Below are 6,727 nucleotides of genomic sequence, written 5' to 3' on the forward strand. Positions count from 1 at the left end.
ATGTTTCTTATTTAATAAGACGGTTACATCTACAGCCTCATTTGCCTCTTTTTTCAGCATTCTTTCTTTGACTGTGGCAAGATTGAATAATACTATATGTGAGGAGACTGCCTTCTTTCTTTAAATTTTATTGGTGATTTTTCACAACTCATATTAGTTTGCTTTTTGTTTGTTTTTGGTTTTGCATGTGTGAAGATTTCTGATTATGTCTTTGAATAAATCCTCCATGCACTGATAGTTCTCTAGTCCTTCCTGGATCCAAATCACTGACAGGTGTCTTGATGACATCATGAAAAGCTCATAAGGTGATTTTGTTCCTTTTCATTCCCCCTTGTCTCCTCTGGCTGCATGTGGGTTCTGCATCTTCTGCTTCACTCGTTATGTTTCTGCTTGATTAGTTCTGTACTAGACTTCCTCTCCTGTAGTTTTCATGTTGTTTGTCCCATGGTTTTGTTTTGTTTGTTTTTTTTTACCTCCCATATCTTCCTTTTCCTTTCACTATAAAGCACTTCTTATGTTTATTATTCTGTGTGCGAGTGGTCTTGCCTATGAGTCATTTGTGTAAATGACTCTTAGCATGTGCATATGATGATGAATATGGAGATTAGAGGGCGACTTTGGAAGGTGGGTTCTATCCATGAACTGTGAGTTCAGGAGTTGAACTCAAGAGTCTTGTGTAGATGGAAATCACTTTTTATTGGCTAGTAATCTGATCATAACATCTGTTGGAAATTTTTTACTTCAGTCTCATAAACTGATGAACATATTATTTTCCATTTGCAATTCCATAAATTTTCTTAAAATCATTACATTGAATATATTCTCTGACAAATCATCAACCCATATCTATATATCACTGAGAATATAATGTCTCATGTACAAAGGAAAATATAAGCATCATCAAAAATTAACTGAATGACCACTATTTTTCCACTGCTCAGTGGTATGATTATACTTGGCCCTGATATCTAGCATGAAAGATATTCTAAGTAGCGGAGTCATGTATGAAACAGGTCATTAGGTCCTAGGGAAATTTTATCAATAAAGATAGATAGCCTATGACCGTATGTCTTAGTTAGGGTTTTTTATTGCTGTGAAGAGACACCATGATGATGGCAACTCATAAAGCAAACATTTAATTGAGATGGCTTGCTTACAGTTTCAGAGATTCAGTCCTGGATGCATGGCTTCAGGCAGATGTGGTGCTGGAGATGAGAGTACTTACATATTGGTAGGCAGGCAACAGGAAGTTGATTGATTGTCACACTGAGTAAAACTTGAGAAAAGAGACCTAAAAGCTTGGCCCTGCACAGTGACACACTGCCTCCAACAAGGCCATGCCTCCTAATAGTGCCACTCCCTTTGGGAGATGTTTTCTTCTAAATCACCACACCATACTTGCAAAACATGCATATGATGCATTGAGCCTAGCCCATTTTGGAGCAGTGTGTGATTCTATTTATAGGGTTAGAGTATACATTTTCAAAGGTAAATCTTGACTCAGTGGCACAGATGAGCTGTGAGCTAGGTTGAACTCATGAGCTAGGTTGTAATTTAATGTTTCCTGATTTAAAGATACCTATTAAAGTCCTATTGAAAGTAGGACTGGAAATTGAATAAGTCTCCAACAAAAAGTATTCACAGAAAATATATCAACTTCAGAGATGCCATGGTCTTCATAATCAATGTTTAAGAGCGGCATATCCGATTCAACAATTATAGAGGACACCCTCACATTGATCATGTTTCAGAATGGTGTCAGAGAAGTTGAAGAGGAATGATTCTGGATCCACTGAATCTCATTGTGCTGGTAAGTTTTTGTCAACTTGATGTCAGTCAGACAAACATAAGGAAAGGAGACCTGGATTTAGACAATGCTTCCATGAAACTGACTTGTATTTCTAAGTCTGTAGTGCATTTTCTTGTTTAGGATAAATGATGGAGACAGGAAGTGATATGGCTGGGTAGATAAAGGAATATAAGGTGGGAGGAGACAGGAACTTGCTCTCTTTCCAAGCTGAGGAGTTAGGAAGGTAAGAAGTGGTAGCTGTGGCTTGCTCTTCTTCTCTGATCTTTCAGCTTTCACCCGGACATCTGGCTCCAGATTCTTTTTCCAAGGCCATCTAGGATTCATGAAACACCCAATATTGTTTGTTGATTCATTTTTTTTGATTTTCTTACTTTTTTATTTGTTTTCATATGAGAAAAATTATCACAACTTGAAAAAGAATTATCCAAGTTTCAGCGGAGAAATCAGATCCCAGTGTTCAATTTTCACTTAAAAAGAAAGAGTTCAATGTTGAAACTTTACCCAATTAAAAAATAAAATAACTCAATATTCAGGTTTCACCTGTAGAGCACAATTGTTGTATTTCATAAAATAATCCCACTTACATTTGGAAGTTCCCAATGTATTAGTTCGTAATGTCCTGGCAGTAAAGATGGTACTGCTTATGTCAAAAACCTCCACAGGGAGTCCCAGAGATCTACATTATTTTAGAATCACAATGTTTCAAGACTATGTAAAAGGCAGTCCTAAAACATTCATACTTTGTTATTTGAAAGCCATTGTGGTTTATTTTTAATGGAATTGGTGTCTGTGGTCTATAAAGAAAAGAGGTACTTATAGACTTAACAACAAAAAAGGGAGAGAGAGAAAATTACAGATGAATCTTCTTCATGAACCTAGATGCAAAGTAATCAATAAAGTACTCCCAAACCAAATCCAAGAACATATCAAAATGATCATCCACCATGATCAAGTGGGCTTCATCCCACAGATGCAGGGATGGGTCAACGTATGAAAATCTGTCAATGTAATCAATCATAGAAACAAACCAAAAGAAAACCACATGATCATCTCATTAAATGCTGAAAAAAGCCTTTGGCAAAAGCCAACATCCTTCATGATAAAAGTCTTGGAGAGATCAGGGATACATGGGATATACCCAAACCTTATAAAATCAAAATATAACAAGTGATAGCCAACATCATATTAAATGGAGAGAAGCTCAAAACTATTCTACTAAAATCAAGAACAAGACAAGGCTGTCCACTCTCTCCATACATATTCAATATAGTACTCAAAGTTCTAGCTAGAACTATAAGAAAACAAAAAAAGATCAAGGGGATACAAACTGGAAAGGAAAATGTCTAAGTGTCATTATTCACATATGATATGATAGTATACATAAGTGACCCCAAAAGTTCTACCAGGGAACTCCTACAGCTGATAAACAACTTTAGTCAAAACAAATTAAATTAAAAAGATCAGTAGTCATCCTATAGCATAAATTCTAATTAGTCTTAATAATAAAAACCTGGAGTTAGATATAGGGGTAAATGCTGAAAGATCAGAGAGACAAATGGGCAAACCACAGCTGCCACCTCTTATCTCACCTAGCTCTGTTTCTCTTTTAGACTGGATTAATCGTTTGTAACCCAGTATGGCCTTGAACTCAGAGATCTGTCTGCCTCTGCCTCCCAGTTAAAGGTGTGTGTCACCACTGCCTGGCCTCTATGTCTATCTAGTGGCTTTGCTCTGCACTCTGATCTTCAGGAAAGCTTTATTTGTTACATCACACACAAAATATCACACCATCCTATATACAAATGATAAACAAGCTGAGAAAGAAATTAGGGAAATAACTCCCTTTACAATAGCCACAAATAATATAAAATATATCGGAGTAAATCTAACCAACCAAGTGAAAGACCTGTATGACAAGAACTTCAAATCTTTCATGAAAAAAATTGTAGAAGACATCAGAAGATGGAAAGATCTCCCATGTCATGGATCAGTAGGATTAACATAGTAAAACTGACCATCTTACCAAAAGCAACCTACAAAGTCAATGTAATTCCCATTAAAATCCCAATATAATTCTTTACAGACGTTGAAAGAACAATACTCAACTTCATATGGAAAAACAAAAGTACTCCAATCAAATGAGACCAGGAAGCAAGTAGGCTTTACTTTCACAATATCTGACAAAGTAAACTTCAAATTAATCTAATCAGAGGAGATAAAAAAGGACACTTAATTATTATAGTAATTAATTAACTGTTGCTTACTGTCTTCAACACACATATGCCAAACTCAGATGCACTCTATTTCATAAGATAATTTAAAGATACAGATTAACATCAATCCATTAATAGTAGGTAATTTCAATACCCCACTTTCTCCAATAGACATGTGATATAGACAAAAAGTACAAAGAATTAACAAAATTAACTGAGAACATGCAACAAAATGGGCTTAACATATATATACAGAATATTTTAACCAGGCAACGAAGAATATAGACATTCTTCTCATCAGCACCCAAAAGTACTGGGGCAAGGCCAAGCCAAGGCTCTATCAGAGGCCCTGATGAAAGGACAAAGGTGACTTTAGCTCTATGTCCTCTCCCAGTAGGGCTGGATCTACGACATTGAGGGAGACAAGTTTTCAGTCCGAGGAACTCTACTTTTCCCCTGAAATGCTGTAGTTATCAGTCCCAAGGCTGCTGAGTGCTTGGTCTGTGACACACTTGTGATAGCCTGTGTTCTCTTTACACTACAGTGTTTGATAAGCTTCCTGCTGACTCTGTCCCATTCTGTGGTAATTTTATGCTGACTCTGTCCATGTTTCCCACTGCAAACAGTAGATGAGATACAGTGCTGCTAAATAAACTTGCTGGCATGAGCCATCAGCTGATCTAGTCCTCCTGACCCCAGCTTTCTGTCCTCTTTATTTTCTTATCCCTGGTTTTCCCCTTGAAATCTCATAGTTCCAAACCTCCACTCCTGCAGATTCAAGTAACTGAAGCTTTTCTAAAATAGACCACACTGGGGGACACAAAGCAAATAATTACAAATTCAAAGAGCTCGGGTAACTCATTGTATCATATCTGCTGATAATGCAACAAAACTTTAAATTGACAGAAAACAAATCTCTAGAACATTTTCTCATAATGGAACTGAACATAGGCTTCCTATGACACAGTTGAAAACTATGATTGTGTCAGAGTTTTGTCATAGCTCTTTAAAGTCATGTGGACATGATTTAAGGTTAAGTAGAATTTCATTAAAATCTGTCAACAGAAAGTAATAGGCTTTTCCATTCAGCACTATATAAACTGTATTTATAAAATGGATTCACCGGGATAGCAAGATAGCTGAGCTTATATAAACCATTTGACACCTGCCTGATGAACTGAATTTAATTGCTAGAACTCACATAGTAGAAGAAGAGAACTTACTTATGAATATGTCTCTGACCTGTCTTAGTACTGTCTTAGGATTTCTATGGCTACAACACAACACCATGAACAAAAAGCAAGTTAGGGAGAAAATGGTATATTTGACTTATATATCAGCAATGAATTATTTCTCTTCCTCTTCCTATAAGTAAACTCTCACACATATTCCTGTAAGTAATCCCAATAAAACTGATTGGTTCACCACATTAGACTTTGGTGGTATCTGTGTTGTGTTTACTCAGAAAACATTCTGTCACAGAATTGGTTACCCCCATGATGTTTATGCCACCCTTACATTGCACCAGTGGACATTTCTTAATAGGCTATTCATTACTGTACGTCACTGAGTTCATAGCTGATTACTTTGTCCCCCAGTAGCATGCACTCTAAAAGCTATACATTGGGGATGAAGCTTCCAGGTCATTACCAGCTTTATATCTTCACATTCTGTAACTTACCACATGATGTCTTTAGCAATGAGATCTTATAGTCAAGTTCTAAAAGATAACCAATAGCATTAGCATTAGCCTATGATGTTTGTAGACATGTGGGATCTGACTGGGAAATAATTCCAAAAGAGAAAAGCCATTCCTGGCACCTGGCTTTTTATTTTTTACACTGTGGTATCTAATAGGTCATTGTTATCCCATTGTAGAGTAATTACATTTGAATTCTTTGTATATATTTATTTGTACATATTCTTAGAAGGTTATCCAGTAGTGGGTAGGCTACTGTATGACAATTTTAAGAGGATGTTAGAGTTATTTATCCTCCTCCATGCTCCATCCTATACCTGACTCTTCTCCCCCACCTCAATTGAACCTGTCCTCTTCCATGGATGCCCTTTAGGCTCTTATGCCATTGCTTTATTTCTTTCTACCCTTGAAATCCACCCCACCACGGTCTCCTACTAATTTTCTGACCTCTACATGTATTCCAAATGAAATGTAAATACCTGAAGATTCAAAGCTAACATCCACAAATGACAGAAATCATGTGATGTTCTGGGTCTGGATTATCTCACTCAGAATGATTGTTTCCAGCTCCATTTGTTTACCTTCAAACTTTGTAATTTCATTTTTTTTCTTGCTGAAGTTATGAGACTGTAGGTGACATGTAGAAGAACTGGGATAGAGACTGTAGTCCCAAAACCCAAACATAGGAAATCGACATCCCAACCTGCTGTGCATTAATACTCTCCTGAATATTGTAAACATGTGTAAACACAATTTGTATTTATTCTTTCAGGGTTCTCTGTTCAGTCACACAACCTATTGTTTGGTTGTTTGGATTTTTGATGTTAAGATTTGTTTAGTTCTTTGAATATTCTGGTTATTAATTCTTTGTGAAATGTATAGCTGTTGAACATTTTCTCCCATTCTGTAGTCTCTCTCTTCACTTGTGTAACTATCATTTGCTGAACAGAGCTTTTTAATGTCATAATATCCCATTTGTTCCTGTTTAAATTTTTTCTTTATTCC

Source organism: Peromyscus maniculatus, chromosome 17 (assembly GCF_049852395.1).
Source record: "Peromyscus maniculatus bairdii isolate BWxNUB_F1_BW_parent chromosome 17, HU_Pman_BW_mat_3.1, whole genome shotgun sequence".
Classification (NCBI taxonomy): Eukaryota; Metazoa; Chordata; class Mammalia; order Rodentia; family Cricetidae; genus Peromyscus; species Peromyscus maniculatus.